We start from the raw sequence: 18,084 nt of genomic DNA, 5'->3' as shown, positions 1-18,084 counted from the left end.
AAGGAGCGAACACTCCAATAACTACCAAGAAAAATCAAAGATTTTCCTTGATTTAGGTAAGATTGAAGCTAAGAAACAACAGCGAATGGAGATTCTGTGAGTAAAATGGGATAACACCAGAACACCTTATCAGTAAGTGCGCCGAGACGACAACCGTTAAATATAAATCAATTAATAATACATTTTGGTACGGCTGATGTCGAAGATGGAGAACTGGCCTCTGTGGAGCCGTCTCAGATACTGGCTTTTGTCAAAGCCCTGAGGCTGTATGATGAGTTATAACCCGTTATAACTCAAGAAAGGGGAACACACAATAGATCTGTAACCCCCCTCCTAAACATTCTACATTCGCAAATCAAAAGACTTAGACTCTTAAAATAAAAAGATTTGTTGTTTCTTATTATGATAAAACTGGAAATTTAAACACAGTAAGTAAAACACTTCATATCTTCATCTACTACCTATAAGCTATGCTATTTTTACAAAAAAAATCTAAATAAAATCTTATTCTTTTTTATTTAAAATATCTCCGGCTGTATAAATTTGAATGAAGATAATTATACACTTTATTTTAAAAAGACGTACTCTTTTTACAAGTGCAGGGAGAAGCTGTATCTTTCAGACGAACTTTCTTCGTTGAATAATTTTCTTTTAGCCTCTTATAATTAATTGTAATGAGTTGAATCTTATTACCATTAAAGTCGCCTATTTAAATTTCTTCTAAAAGCGTCGGACTTAATTTTCACTCGAGTTCTTTTAAGATTTAGAAGCTCTCTTAAATATAGCAAAAAGTAAAGTTTTTCCTTGCCTCGTTGTACTGCAGCTTTACTTAAAATCTTGTTATAGGTCATTCTCATATTCAGGGTTTTTATCATACTCGTAATGATGTTTTAAAATTAAATTCAAAAACTATTATTTCAAGGAATTTGTTACGAGTAGAAAAATTATTGTAATGGGTTGGCGTTGGTTTCTATGTAATTTGGCAAATAAATAAGTCTCTTTAGTTGTCAGTTTTGAGTCGATATTTTTTAATTCTCTTTCGTGTCGATTGCTGATTGAATTGGAGGCAGAAATGGCTCAAAACTAAATAAGTAAATTACCAACAGATATTCAGGCTGAGGCGACAAACGCCATATCCAAACTACTTCTATTTAAATCCCGAATAATTTATGAAAAGGAATACAAAAATTTTCAAAAATAAAAACAATTAAAAAACGTGCGAGAAGAAATAAAGTTTTTAACATGTCCTCGCTGTTAAAGTACTATTTTATCTACTATTTTTGATAGATATAAGGCAATTTTAACAGTTGCTATGGAAAAAATAGTTATAAGAACATAAATTTCATGTTCTATCCTCAGATCAATGTTCTATCTACATTTGAAAATACGTAATTGTTTCTTCAAGGTGTATAAATTACTATATTTGATATCAATTAAACTTTTAGTTATGTAATCAAGGGCGCAATTTTTAAATTCATTGGTGCCACCCATGGACATATTCGGCATCCGGCTGACTAAAGGCGGGTTCTCACTTGTCAGTTTCGCTGACGCAGTCTGACTGATTGATTATCAATGAAAAATAAAAAACAACGATTGTATTCACACGTTTCATGTTTTGCTACATTCAGTATTCAGTTGGTCCAAACATTTTAACGTGGTGATTTCGTAGACATGAAAATGGTTAAAACAAAATTAAAACCAGGTGTTCGCGAAGTTTGTTTACGATTGGCAAATGAATTACAGAATATTCTGGTAAATTAGAAAAGAAGAAAACGTCGTAGGTGGTGGGTCAAGTCTTGGATATTGCGAAGAAATAAACGGGGTGATAGTGAAACTATATTAAAAGAATTGGCTTTGGAAGATTGTGATTCATATCGAAATCACTTAAGAATGAGCGAAGACAAAAATCACGAAAATGTAGTTCTCACGCTTCAGTTTCTATTCATTTTTCGATAATGATCAGTCAAAAATGAAAAAAGTAGAACTGGTTTTCACTTTAACTGAAAGTACGAATGTACTGATCATTTAACATGAAAATGTGTTCTGACGTTCATTATTTGTTCAGTATCACTGAATCAGTTGGACTGCGTCAGCGAAACTGACAAGTGAGAACCCGCCATAGGTATAGGCATAATTTTCTTTTTATACTTGTGCTACCAGATAGATATCACAAGTATGTCAAAACTAATAAATACACAATTGAAATATTTTTAAAAGAATCTAAACTATTCTGGCCTTTTATATGGACTAGAAAACCCTTAAATTTCTTTTTGTACAGCAAACTGTACAAATATAGCCGAGGGGCCACTCTTGCCCATTGTTCTCATCTTTCAGTTTGGCGCCCGAAAGTCGACATCCCCAAGTTCGAAACTTTATAATTGTAGCTGCGAACAATGCAGCTTCTCTAGCGGACAGGAGCAATCGTTATAACTTATCTTGAGGCCGAAATACAGGAAACAGTTTGGTTGAACACTCATTTTGACACAAACAACTTCAATAGACTATCTTTCTAGTTAATGAAAGTATTCAACTATAGCAATTTTTAGTATTTTTGAGATATTCGGTGAAATGAGCAAAGAATAACTGACATCAAGTTATAGCCTAATTTTTCTACTTCTCGTGATCCCAATGATTAAGCTTGAATTTGGGACACCCTATATATTATATGCATTGATAAATTAAGAAGTCTCTCAAAAATAAGCTTTAACAAATTTTCGAAATCACAATATCTTCTGTTAGGCAGCTTTGCGAATTAACCGTTTTCATTTCATGTTTAATTTATCAGGGGAGTGATAAATTCTAGCCGAAATAGCCTGCTGTACAGTCGCCTCACATAATGTTTGCTAATTTGTTTTTAGTAACGGTATAAATTCAGCCATTTCGGGTCTCCCACCGTCAACCACTGTTTTGTTAGAGCTCTTCGCTTGTTGCTCCATTTGCACGTGCTCTGGAAATGTTATTTTAATTTTTGTTTATCGACCCTTTTAGTAAAACAGCCTAAATGAAAGGTATAATGAAAATCCAACGTCTGTTGCAACAAGGACAATGTCTAGCGTCTCCTAGAGGAAGGACTATTGGTTAAAAAGATGAAAAAAAAAACATCTAGACGACTGAAAATGGGTATACTTATGTAAACTAAAAAAATAAATATGTTTTTGAAATAAAGTTTTTCACAATTAGGTGAATAAAAAAAATTTACGAAATTTACCCCGTTGAAAAAATATGTTTTAATCTTCCAAACTATTTTTATTTTTCATATTAACAAAATTCTCCAAGAAAGTAGGAATATCTCTCCCACTTTCAAAACCTTTTTCCATACCAACTGTTAAAATTGCCTTATATCTATCAAAAATAGTAGATAAAATAGTACTTTAACAGCGAGGATAGGTTAAAAACTTTATTTCTTCTCGCACGTTTTTTAATTGCTTCCATTTTTGAAAATTTTTGTATTCCTTTTCATAAGTTATTCGGGATTTAAATGAAAGTAGTTTGGATATAGTGTTTGTCGCCTTAGCCTGAATATCTGTTGGTAATTTACTTATTTCGTTTTGAGCCATTTCTGGCTCCAATTCAATCAGCAATTGAAACGAAAGAGAATTAAAAAATAGTGACTCAAAACTGACAACTAAAGAGACAGCTTTATTTATTTGTCAAATTACATAGAAACCACTTGAAATAATAATTTCTGAATATTTTTTAAAACGTAACTCGCTATGGAAAAAATATTGTTTTATACACGACGATAATGCAATTTTCATTATTGTCTTATATAAAAAATAACTATTATATATACAATATACTCTTAAATCTTTTAAAAAAAATACTTTTTTTAGTAAAACCCTACTTAATTTTCTCTAACCGAGAAAAATAATCCATTCTACCTCCCAAAAAAGAAACTAAGACCAACGAAGCGAGAGCGTTTAGACAATAGAAAAAGACATTTTCATTCGTCTTCATTGTTAGCAGCTTATTGCCCAGTGCATTCGCTGGTTATTTATTGACTATTGTGGATATGGAGGCAGCAAACAAAAGCTTCCCTTAATTAAACTGACAATGGAAAAAGAAAAGGAGGACCGGTTTCGGGGCAGCAAAAATTTAATGGAAAACCCGACCACCAATGGGAAACCGTCTAGATTAATTAACTATAAGAAATAATTGTGCTGAAAGTAAATGGGAGAATTGATAATTAAGTTGTTTGCAAAGAGATCTAATCATTCTTTTCGAAATGAGTTACATTTTATGTTCAGTTATAACAATCGAAATTGGGAGATATTTTGGATTTAATTAGTTTTTTACAATTTTAAATATCATTCTGTTAAAAATAATCTTAGATTATACAATGTTATTATACAGGGTGTTTCAAAAAACATGTGCCATCTCTAGTGGGGAGATTCCACACGTAAAAATAAGATTTAGTTTTCATATCAACATATGTCCGATTCTGCTTTGTTGCGTAGCTGCAGGGTGTTGAAGTCTTTAATAATATTTCGACTTTTTATGATTTTTCTCCAAGTACTTTTAGTGATTTGAATGAAATTTTGAGGGTAAAAGTTACTGTAAGTAATATTTTAATGCTAAGAAGTGTCGATAAATTCATCAAGAACGTGTATATGGTTATTACTGGAATATTTTTCAAAAAAAAAACATGTGCGCCACTGACTTTTTTTCTTTTGACATCAAAATTGTGTAGGCCGTTTAATGCCAATTAAAAGTTATTATTACTCTTGATATTTTGTCAAATTCGGCCCCCTTGATGAGATAAACGCAATTTTATTAATCACAATTAATAAAAATAAAATTATTAAATAATATATTATATATTTTACCTAATTTTTTATTAAATATTATTACTATTAGTTATTATTACTATTAGTCCAACCTACATCAATTTAAAAAAAAAATGGTATTGATTCATATATAATGGTATAATTTGACACTTTCAAATTTATTAAAAGTCAGTAATGTCAGTATTACATATGTGGTTGTAAGTAAAAAATATTACTACCTTTCATTCTTTTTCTGGATAGATCATACTAAGTAAACATTAAAATACTGCTATCTTTCTTCAACAAGTCATAGTTAATATAAAAGAACATTCCTTAGAGCATTATTTCCGCCTTATTGACTATTCCCCTACGTATTTCCTGTTCCAAAGAAAACTTAACTCAAAGAAACTAATTAAGAGTTTAATAATGAGAGTTTAACAAGTGCCTTGAAGACGAAGTAATGCTTATTAAAGTTTCAGTGTTTTCTTTTTCTCTGTTCTAAGTTTGAACTGTAATAAAACAAGAAGGAGATGGGTATTAAATGACTCTTAAATTGTGGCTAATAAATGATTTTGAAAAAAAAATGAAAGACGGTTCTGTCAATTTATAAAAAATAATATTTCTTTCTTAGAACAAAAAATCAAAAATGTAATATGAATTTAGATGTTCCCTGGGAAGTGCTGAAAGTAGTCAAACTTTTTTAATACGAAGAATTATTAAAAATGTTTCCATCTGTGTTTGATTTAATACTGCATTGTTGGAGAGGAAGTCAAGAGCCGGAAAAAAGTTTCAATTTATTTTGGAGCAAATAAAAGTGAAAACTCTCCTGTTTTAATAGAAGTTTCAACCAACAAAATTTGGATTTGGTCGTACTTTAATTGTGTCCATTTTTTTAGAAACTACTTTTTTGGACTCACCCTGTATGAGTAAATTGTATAAAAAATTATCAACATTGGCTAAACAGAACAAAATATGTATATTGAAATTTAAAATACATGAGAATTTAAAAATTTCCGTTTTCGTGCCGGTCAATGTATTTAACTAATACCGCAACACGAAACTACTAAAATAATTTAATTACACCGGTCAGGTCGATTAAAAATTACCCGACTAAAATTAATATTTACCCGGGAAATCCGATACTAGAGGTAATGGTAGCCGGGAGGCCATTTCATGGCTTAGCGAGAGGAAACGCAATAACTCTCGGTTATAACTGCATACACGCGGCGGCGTTGGCTTTAGCCGATTTAGCCGGCTTAAGCCGCCTTTAAATTTAAAGTAAACCCGGACGGCACGATAAAGCAAATGGATGGCATTTAAATTGTTGCCAGCTTAAATTTTAACGTAAGTTATCTTATAAAATGGATTTAGGGGCGGGCTAAAACAAGGAATACGTCCGTGTTTTTGACTGTTTTATTGTGCTGGTGTTAAAGATAAAAAAATATTGTACCCACGTTAACAAACAAGATTTTTTTTAGATTCTAACTTTTATATTTTATCAACATCAATCTCGGACAAAAAATATTGGAATAGAAATAATGTAAGAAAAATGCAAAGTTACTACATAACCACTTAATCCGATACTATATTTTAAAGTAAACATCCAGTGGTTTTGAAACATTAATCAAAAGATATATTTTTTTATTTTCACAATAAAATAACTCAGCTATTTTGAACTTTTTCAAAAACAGCAAAAGGAAAATGCTTCTTTTATCGAGATCTACTATCTTAAAAAAATATGGATGAACCTAGCACTGTTCTACCGGCAAAAATTAACCATTCGTGTAACAAAGTTTGGTTGTAACAAAAAAAAATTATACATTTTCTTTTGGCGCCCAACGTGGGACATGAACTCACAACCCTAGGATTATGAGTGATATGCTCTATGATTTAACCTTGCTATTTTTCAATCTATATACTTGTTTTTCTTTCTTTATTCAGTACATCTGAGTATATTGTACTGAGCATATTGACTGTACTCTTCGTACACGTGAAAATCGGCAGCCAAAGCCGGACTTTGCCGACCCTGTATAATGATTTAAGTACTTTATTAAATTAAACACATTTTTCCTCGTTCTTTTGTTATTTATTTAAAAATTTATAGATTTTTGTCTATTGATACTTAATATTTATTTGTCTCTGTATAACTTTCCATACAAAGTGTCATTTTTACTCCTAATAAAACAATATATTTTACTATTATGGTTTCTGTAATGACATTGTCATTGAAAAGTCATATTATTATTGTTTGTTTAGTTTATGAGTACCAGGAAAACTGTAGCTCTGCTTGTTGCTAGAGATGGAAATGTTCGCTATGAAGTTTTTGGTTTTATTTTTCAATTCAAAAATATACTTTGATTTAAATCAGCGATATATTTAACTTCTACAAAGAAATAAAATATTGGTAAGACTCATAAAACAAAAAATAATTTTTTGGAATACATCCAAAATTAGAACAAACTATAAACGGATTTTTTTGCTCGAAAGTAAATATATTTAATCGGCTTTAAATATAAATTATAAGCAGAAGGTATGTGTGTATTTTACTATTTCAGTTATGATAAATTCATTGGTTGTTATTAATAGAATTCCTGTTATAATCCCTATTTTTAAGAAACTCTCTTAATAACATCACAATACAAGAGCTATAATCTTGGAGAGATTTGTTGAAACTGAAGTGGTTATTTGTGTTGAGATTATTGATTCCATATTTGGAGTAAACTATTTAATAGATGGTTCAGTTAATGCGGTTGATAAATAATTCAAACTGTGAGAGCAGAAACTAGTTCAAGAACAGGGTCGTTCTGAATAACATTGTACGGAATTAGAACTGAGATAATTGTTTTAGTATCTGCACAAGTCTCTATCGATTGTACTGGAGATGTACAGAGGGTTATTCTAAACTTTTTAATTGCTTATAGATTATTGTCTTAATCTTATCATCAATCATATTATATTTTAATTATTATTTGATAAAGTAGCAAAGAAATGTATTATTTCCTTATATTAGTTTTATCAACAAATGATTGAAACTGTCACTGGCTTTTTATAAATCAAAATAAGTAATGTAGAATAATAAATATAGCATTTTAGTGCAAATAATTTTTGTGTATAGGATAAACTAAAATGTACATTAATTAATTAAAATTACTGGCGTACTGCGAAAACATTATTAAATTAACATCTAAATCTAGAATCCGTCTATCGTAAAGCAGTATATTATGTAAGCTCTCGTGACTATATCAATTTGCTTTATTTCTAGGAAAGAGAATAGCAAGCCGCTAGGCAATTTATTGTCCTTTAGCAGAGACGAACTTCTCCAGACTTTCGAATGCAATTGTGCAATGTAAATAAAAGCGTTTTAAAATTTAGATAAGGACCAACAAACAAGCGTTAAAATGTAAAGCACTTTGTTCTGTGTCGGTAAGCGCTACAGAGGTCTGACAGTGAATTAAAATTAAAAAAGAAAGAGTTAACTTTATCTAGGACTTTGCAGCATTTTTAATACACGAATTTAGAGCAATAAAAAATTTAGAATTAAAAGTAGGTTTGTTAGGTTTAATTTTCTTGAAAGTTTTTTTCTATTCCTGGGTGCCAGCCTAAATCTGGAGCTCCATATACCGTTACTGATTTTACTAAGGTTGTTTTCTAATGTGTTAAAGTATCTGTACATCGTAACCTATTATATTATGCACAAATATACAGGATGAGTCTTAAGAAGTGCAAATATTTTTAGGAGTAGTATATTTCAACCCTAGAAACACAATTATGAGGTTTTCTTTCGCGAAAGAAAAATTTGGAAATTTTCAATTTTTTGAGAAAAAATTTTTTTTAGTTTTTAGTTAAAAAACATATTTTCTTTTTAATATGCCAACATAGGTGGTAAATTAAATTTACAAGAAAGAAAACCCAGAAAAGATCCAGTGGTTCTCAAAATTTAAGTAAAAAAAAATTTCCTGAAAATTTTTAAAGTAAAATAACTCGGTTATTTTGGACTTGAAGATTATTTGACTTCTTTGAAAAACGGTAAAGAGAAAATATGTTTCTTTTATCGAGATCTACCAACTCTAAAAATATTCGCACTTATTTAAGACCGTGTATAATTGTAATTATTCCTTCTTAACATAGACTAAAAAAGCATCTCTGAATTTTGAACTAAGTAATATTAAAACCAATTCGCTTCAGAATGGTTTTTCTGCAAAATCCCTAGATAATATTATATGCAATTGCAGGTCCGACTCATTGGTATGCCAGCCTGGGGAGGATGCTTTCTCTCATGACGAGTCCATATGTGAAAGGAACATCGGAGGACATCAGGCGAATAGCTAAGCAATATAAAATTAAAACTGTTTTTAAATCTGGGACTACCATAAGAAGTGTCCTAACAAAACAAAACCTGAATCATCAAACCAAGAGAAAGAGTGCATCTAGCAGGTACCTTGTGACTGCGGTGAGTCTTGTATTGGAGAGACAAAACGTCCTCTACATGTACGACTTGACGAACCTAAAAAACATTCGCAAAGAGGTGAAACAATGAAGTTGGGCATTGCAGATCATGTGTGGTGTTATGCCACACTACAACATAAAATGGTCGGAAGACCGGGTTGTCCACAAAGAACCCCATTGGGAAAAGCGCAAATTTAAAGGGGCCGTATTCATTTCTAACAATAATAAAATCTCTAGCAATTCAAGTATGAAAATTTCAACGATATGGCAACCGCTCCAATGCAGGTGTTCTTCGTGGAAAACCTCAAGCTTGACTGCACCCAACAAATTCACCGGTGAATGCTCTGCTTTATAAGCTCAGTAGTTTTACGATTTAGTTTAGTTCACACTTGATAACGGTCAGTGATACTTCTGACCAAAACGTTGTGTAAGTAAATTAAATAAAGATAATGGAGATCCGAAACTCTTTTAGTTTTATTACTGAATCTTTGTCTTTTCTTGCGTTGAGGAGGGAAAAAATCTTGCATAAGACAGCCAAAGTTGGGTAGTGCCGGATTCCTACCGGCTAAAAAAACCCTCCTCCAACTACCACTTTACACTGGAATCCGCTCTCACATTGCTTCAGTGCAAAGGGTGTCTAGATTTATCTTATCATGCTCTTTGTCTCTCTTCGCTCTTTTTACAATTTATGATATTTCGGACTATCCGATATATGATAAATGTGGGTAAGTCGAAGTCCTTACCGGCTTCCATACGGAATTGTTCCTTAAAGCACTGCTATCGATCGCACGCAAACAATGTATGCTGGACACCATCACCTGACCGCAGTAGGTGCATGATACACTATCAACCCTACAACGATCATACAAATATTTTTTAAAACACCATGGCTAGACAATGCTTGACTCATGAAGTAATCCACTTCTCCGTATGATCTGTTCAACCATAATTGAATGTCGGGTATTAACTTGTATGTCCATCTGCCATATGTTCCGGTATTCCATTTGTCCTGCCACTGTTGAAGAAGTTTTGTCCTCGCTAGATCCTTATCCATCCCATGGTATCTATCATACCGTTCCTGTATGAGCAGTTCAATAGGTTATACCGTTTTGTATGTGCTGCATACTCTAATAGCCATGATACGTTGTATTCTTAGTCTTTGTGTAAGTTTCGATTCTTAATGACTTTATGCCATACCGGGGCAGCATACTACAACTGCGAGTGTACCACACTAGCAAGCACTCTCCTTTTGGATGCTCTAGCTCCTCCCACGTTTGGCATGAGTAAGGCTAAAGCGGTGACAGTCTTCTCAGCCTTGGTGATCGTTTTATTAATATGGTCCAAAAAATTCAGTTTGGTGTCCAGCCACAGTCCCTAAGTATTTCAAAGAATTACTTGGATGAATTACAGCTCTTTGTATATAAAAATGCACCGGGGATATTTTTCTTTTTTTGGTCAATAATAATGCTTCTGTTTTATGTGAAGCTAGGGTGAGTCTATTATCCTCCATCCAATTTACAACTCGTTAGATTGGCCAAGTGTTCATCAGTAAAGCTTCATCGCTTGCACATGCAACAATGGCAAGGTCGTCTGCGAAAGCGACTATAGTTGTTTTATCTGGCATTTCTATTCTCAGTAGATCATCATAAAGTACGTTCCAGAGCGTAGGTCCCAAGACTGATCCCTGTGGTACACCGCTATTTACCATCACAGTTTTGTGTAACCCCTACGATGCTATAATATCGATTAGACATCGATCTATTTTTCTCTTTCGTAGGTTATTCAATATAAGTTGCCAGGAGGCGTTGTTAAAGGCATTTTTGACATCTATTGTGATCATTGCACATAGTCTACGCTGCTTAATTGTATATGCAGCAGCTTCTTCCGCTATGTGTATTACTTTAAGTATAGCATCTGGTTAGATGCTTTAAGTATAGCATTATAGTTTCACTTCATCTTTGTCTACCATATTTAAAGTAACGATAGACTAAAAAAGAAGCATTACAAAGACAGGCACCTAATGATTTATTTCGTTGTAATTTCAGTTCTAGAATTTTCAACAGTAAGAGAAATAAAAACGTTTTAAAATTGAGATAAAGAACAACAAACAAGCGTTAAAATGCAAAACACTTCGTTACGTAGACGTTGCACGGTTGAGCGTCTGACAGTGCTTTAAAATAAATAAAAAATCCAATTTTACTGCGGAAACGGAACAAAGTACTCTTTTGTTGTCACGCCTGTCACGCTGAATAACATTTCAAAAATAACATTTTCCGGTTTTGAAATCCGGTCGAGTGGATCTCAAAAATTAAAGACAATTAAATTCAAATATAAAACATTTTTGAGTGGATTGAATAAAAAAGAATAATAAGAGTTTACAAGAATTTTAATTTTAGTATAAAAATATTTCATACGACGTTAACTATAGTTCATACCAATTAAAATTTTGGTCACGTGATTAACCTTGACCGGCACAGCGTTGCCAACTTTTACATATTTTCTTTTAATCAAAATATTTTAGGAAACATAAATAAATTAATTATAAATATATAAACAGTTATTATTTACATCAACAAAACTCACCTTCTTAACAGCACTTAAGGGACATAAAGGGCCATTACTACCAATTTCCTGTTCAAAATTTTCTAATAAGGTTGCGATCAGTTTTTGCATTGGCTATTAAGCTATCTTGTGGGTATCCCACAAAGAATAGCTCTCGGCTGTATCTCGGAAAATATTAGTCGTAGAGCTTGCGGAAAAAAATATTTATAACTAATGAGACCATGAGAAATTGCTGGAAACTATTTTCAAGTTTGTAGGACGGTCGCTAGAGGGCGTGACTGCTATGGAAAATAACAAAATGGAATTTTTAAGAAATTTTGCTTAGATACGATGTACTATAAATAATAGCTTCATAATCTCCAGTAAATTTTGGATCTTTTTGTTAGAATCGTTTTCTCCTGTCTGCTAAAATAAAGTGGTGGGGGGAGGTTTGATCTGTTTTTATTTAAATATTAATAACGCCCCCTAGCATCTACGTTCAAAAGCTTATTATTATTGTTTATATGGTACAATATAGAGTAAGAAACGCTCTTTTAAACGAGCTCTCGGTTGTTCAATTCCGATCATCCAGTCCGAAGTCATTCACACCATTTTATTTTGGTAGATAGGGGTTCAAAAAAATAGTTCTAACAAAAAATATTCAAAATTTACTGAAAATTATGAAGCTATTAGTTATAGTACATCTTATCTAGGCAAAATTGTGTAAAAACTCCATTTTCTTATTTTTTGTTGCAGTTGCGCCCCCTAGCGGTTGTTCTACAAACTTAAAAATAATTTCCAGCAATTTCTCATAGCCTCTTTAGTTACAAATATTTTTTTTTCCGCAGGCCCTACGGCTAATACTTTCTGAGATACAGCCGAGAGAGCTATTCTTAGTGGGACACCCTGTACAGTGCTTTCATTTTAATTTGTCCCACTTTTAAAAGGCTGTAAAATATTCATTTTTTGAACATTTTTTATATTCTATATAAAATTTTATACATATATGTAATGTAATGTAAAATATGTAGTTACAACGTTAAAAATTATGTACTGGGAGATATAAAATTATTTTATGATAGTAAAGTATTTTAAATACGCATAAAAATTTCGATGAAGAAAATTCTAATTTACTTTTTATAGCTAACGAAAATGAAATTTTAATATAGAGCCATTTTATATCTTTTCCTTAATAATATATCTGGAACAGCGCTCCAAAACTTTACTGCAAAAATAGGGACGTATTTCTAGTAAATGTTCGAAATATTTCTGGAATATTTCTCCCAGATATAAAGAGATGCTTCGCAAGAAGATAATATATTGAAATATGATTACACGCTAAATATTTATGAGAGATACTTCGCAATATTTGTATGCCAAAAGGAAAATACATCTTTTGAAATGGGATAGGTAAGAGGTAGAATTACAATTTTTGTAGCAACAAGATGACTTTGGGGTTTTATTATTTTTAAAGTAATCTCGTTTCTGAATTGAAAATACGATATTGTCATGGGAATAAGCAAACATATATTAAAGTAAAAAATGTATATTTCTTTTTTGAACATACTGCACTAGCAAAAAAAACAAAATATTCAAATATTATGACAAAACCACGATTTCAATATTATTTTAATGCGACGCGACGGCGGTGGCGGCGTGAACTATAATATATTGATAATTCCAGATTTTTTCCGTTGAAGCGCTGCGGTCGGAATTCGTTGAAACCAGCTGAAATGCACCAAGCTTACCATAATTTTAAATATTACAGAATTAAGAAGAAACTCAAAACCTGTAATTGTTTAATTCCTTTTCTCGAAAAAACTCCCAGAAAAAAAGTATTAACTAGATATAAAGTTTCTAAAGAAACGGGAAGAGATATTTTCTGAGAAATCATTATTAAAGTGCCGACATTCGAGACAATCCACAACTTCGGCGATAGACAACCTCCCAGTAATATTATCCCAATAAAACTTTTCTCATTTATTTTCCAATCCGACGGTCGGCCTTTAGTTTTCCTAACTTAGGAAAAGTCTGTACTCGAGAAATCCTGTTTATAAAAGGTGTAGCGACTGTCTTTGTCAGTGGCCGGTGTGGAAGTAACTTTCCTAACTTCTTAACTGTTTCGGTAACCTTTTTTTTTCTCCGTAGCCAATCGATTGAAAGTAATTTTATATCGTCCCACTCAATCAGAAGTTTGCGAAGGTGATTTTGACGGTTCTGAAATGCGATCAGAAACATAAAAAGTGTTTCAGTAACTTTTTCTGGTTCCAACTTTAATTATTTGTTGCCAAAAGTAAACCATTTTACATTTATAAATCAAGTAAAAAAGACATACATAAATTCACAACAGTAAGGAAAGAAATAATATGCAATTACCAATCTGATATTAGATATAGATCATACCAAAAAAAGTTTTTTAACTTCACTCAAAATGAGTTATTTGGGTCATGACCTAAATACAAAATATTTTTATAGTGTCTGTCTGTCTGTCTGTCTGTCCGTCCGTCTGTCCGTCTGTAACACGATAACTCAAAAACCGCTCAACCGATTTTAACTAAATTTGGCACAAAAATACTGTGGCACCCGAGAATCTGGCCATTAGTTTTTGGTGGCAGTTTTCAAATTAAGATTAGGAAAAATATTATTTGCAACAAAATTTGTAATAACATCAAAATCAGTCAAAGTCGCAGTTTTTAAGATATCAACATACGTGCCCCCGGCGCCAATTCTTAAATTTACATTTTTTTAATACTTTCATAATGTTTTATTGCTCAGTAGATTTTTCTCAAATAACAAATTACAAAGTAGCAAAATAAAAAACTTTACTTCTGCTATAACAGTAATAAATTACTTTTAATACAATTTTCATCTATACTTTTAGTGCATTAGCAATATTAAAACTAATTAGCTATCAAGTTTTAAAAGCATTTTCTTTTATGAAAACATTCTTTAATAAAACTTTTGACTTGTTTATTCCCTTCTTCATTCACAAGCTAAAAATACCCGGGTATAAACAAGCTACGACCTTTGAAAATTCGAGAATTCCTGGTAGACACGCAATCAACAAAAGTTGAATGTTTTATTGACATAAATTTTACCGATGTATTAGTTACCAGAGGCAAACAGAATTATTTAATGGAGAGCGTTTGAAGCGGTAAAATACCTACATAAAAATTTAATTTATTTTCCCATGTAACATAAATTCTGTTTTATTAGTTTATAGAATTATTTATATATTATATTTACTATATAGAGACTGGAAAATAGATTACTAAAAATAAAATATCTGAATATATCGTTTATTTTCATAATTGTAATAATTATGATGCACCATTCATTAAAATCCTAGTCATAAAATATATATTATTTTTAAATAAAATCATATTAAATATTTATATATAAAATTTAATAATAAAATACGTCTAAAAAACAGTTCTGGGTTTTGAGTCACTAGAACAAAATCTACTAAATAAAAAAAAAATTTTTGGTAAACACCACTGCGTTGATCCAAATGGAAACAAATTTATCAGTAGTATAGAATCAGTATGAGCAACAACGGCGAATGCAGAATCTGTGGGGAAGATACTGGCTTTTGTCAAAGCCCTAAGACTGTATGAAGAGTTATCAAGAACAAAGAACAAATGTAAAACCTCTGACGAGGGGGAGTGGACTCAAAAGACTCACAATCTTTTAGGACGTTTATTTCAAAATAAAAAACATCCTAAAAGATTGTGAGTTTTTTGAGTTTCCTACCCCTCGCCAGATGTATTACATTGATATGTACTCACACTGGGTTGGAAAACGTTTAAACAAAGATCAAAGATAAAACTATTGTAGGTAAATTAAATAAAAATAAACTGTTATAAATTTAAATAAAGTCCATAAACGAATGTCGATTTTGAAAATACCTACTAACTGTAACTAGAAAATTACTGATTGCCATTTTATTGAAAAATCGCTTTTTATTCAAAATCTGAGCCAGATAGGTATAGGAAACCCTAATATAGTTTGGAAGAGCATTTAAATCACAGTTGCATTTGAAATAACAAAGTTTTTATGTAAAATATATATTTAAAATAGACCAGCAGTTTTTGACACCCCTGTATAGATTTAAGGAAGCAATAAATTTTTTTAGTAAAGTTTATTTCTCGGACTTAATAGTCAGCACAAGAATTAACGCTGAAAAGTAATGTACAGGGTGTTTATAATATTTTTAATTGTAGCATGCATATCTAAATATCTTCAAATAACTCAAAAACTAAAGCTTTTAGACATATTAAACACTTATAATAAATGCCTTATTTTATGTCTTAGAATCCAAAAATGAAATAAATACCGGGTGTTCCATAAGAAAAATATATCTTTGGTATGGATCTTAGTTCTGATACACCCTGTACATTTCAAAATAATTTTAAATTATGCACATTGCCTTTCCACTTATATCCATAAAATATTTTGTTTCTACATCTTTCCGTTTTTGTATAATTAACCGAGGTGATTGAGGTGAACCACCCTGTATATTATTAATAAAGCATCTAAATTTTCTTTTTGTTTAAAACATCAAAGAAGAAGATAAATACCTAGTTATTTTACTCACTTGAAATAACACAAAAATGTTAATTATTTGTATATTTTGTCAGAATTTTCCTGTTACAAAAATATCTAATTTTCTTTCCTGCTAATAAAATTACCGAGAAAAAAAGGACCACCGTGATAAATAGTTGTTTTAATATCTTTTGTTCGAATAACAAAAGAGAACCTGCGGATATACCGGTTTTAATAAAGTATGATATATTTGCACAGCAGGTAAGTATAACTGAGAATCCTTTGTCACTGGGTCTCGGAGCCCTAGGGCTCTTAATAAAAAATTACGCAATTTCCGAAGACGAGATTTCTGAGAGTATAAGTAAGATAAATAAGGGCCGTTAGAGTTGGGATGTGAGAAAATTGAATTCTTTTAATAAAACAAAATATTGTCTTTTTTAGTTTTCGAATGTAAATAAATATCTTAAGAATACGACAAACAAATTATTATTCTTAGCTATATATTTTTTATTAATTTTTTGAGTACCTCTTATACAGAGTCTTTTAAAAAATATGTGCCATCTCTCGTAGGGAGGTTCCTCACGTAAAAATAAGATTTATTTTTCATATTAACATAGGTCCGATTCTGCTTTGTTTTGTAGCTACAGTGTGTTAAAATCTTAATAATCTTTCCATTTATTATAATTTTCTTCCAAGTACTTTTAGTGATTCGAATGAAATTTTGAGGGTAAAAGTTACTAAAAGTGCTACATATTTTAATGCTAAAAAGGTGTCGATAAATTTATCAGGGACGTGCATATGGGTTATCACTGGAATATTATTCAAAAAAAAACATGAACGCCACTGACTTTTTTCTTTTGATATTAAAATTGTGTAGGCCGTTTAATGCCAATTAAAAGTTATCTCTTGACATTTTGTCTAATTCGGCTTCCTTCATGAGATAAATGCAATTTTATTAATCACAATTTAATAAAATTAAAATTAAAATAAAACTAATAAATTATAATATATTTTACCTAATTTATTATTAAATGTTATTATTATTAGTCCAACCTACAGCAATTTCAAATAAAAAAATAATGGTATTTAAGATAATTACAAAAAACTAATTTTAAAAAGTTTTAACATCCTGTAACTCTAAAACTATGCATTTCCATACTCATGTTTATAGGAACTTTTTTTCATATTTTTTGTTGAGGAATTAGTGTGTACTTATTTAAAAATCTTGCAAGTTAATGATATTACAATTTTTTAAAAGTTGCTATTAGACTTGGATCAAGGCAAATTAATAAAATTGCGCTTATCTCATCAAGGAGGTTGAAACCGACAAAATATCAAAAGACAACTTTTAATCCGCATTAAACTGTTACTATTTTGCTAAAAAGAGAAAAAAATCAGTGACGTACATGTTTTTAGAAACATATTCGAGTGATAACCCATATGCACGTCCCTGGTAAATATGTCGACACTTTTTTGGCTCTAAAATATGTCGCATCTATAGTAACTTTTACCCTCAAAATTTCATTCGAAACGCTAAACATACTTGGAAGAAAATTATAATAAATCGAAAAAATATAAAGACTAACACCCTGTAGCTACGAAACAAAGCAGAATCGGACCTATGTTGATATGAAAAACAAATCTTACTTTTATGCGCGGAATCTCCACATGAGAGATGGCACATGTTTTTTGAAACACCCTATATAAAAAATCATAATAAAAAACAGCGTTATCATAACTAATGCGTTTATGATACACTTTTTATATTTTTATTAATATATAGTTT

General features: G+C 31.0%; 1 protein-coding gene across 1 annotated transcript in view; it reads right to left on the bottom strand.

The window, feature by feature from the left end:
- LOC115881728 (endochitinase A) overlaps positions 1 to 18,084 on the bottom strand; it is a 194,971-nt gene that overhangs the window by 121,384 nt on the left and 55,503 nt on the right. The window lies entirely within an intron of this gene.

This window comes from Sitophilus oryzae, unplaced genomic scaffold, assembly GCF_002938485.1.
Source record: "Sitophilus oryzae breed Bouriz unplaced genomic scaffold, Soryzae_2.0 scaffold_172_pilon_pilon, whole genome shotgun sequence".
NCBI lineage: Eukaryota > Metazoa > Arthropoda > Insecta > Coleoptera > Curculionidae > Sitophilus > Sitophilus oryzae.
The sequence above is the reverse complement of the archived record's forward strand: the minus strand, read 5'-3'. Positions and strand labels throughout refer to the sequence as shown.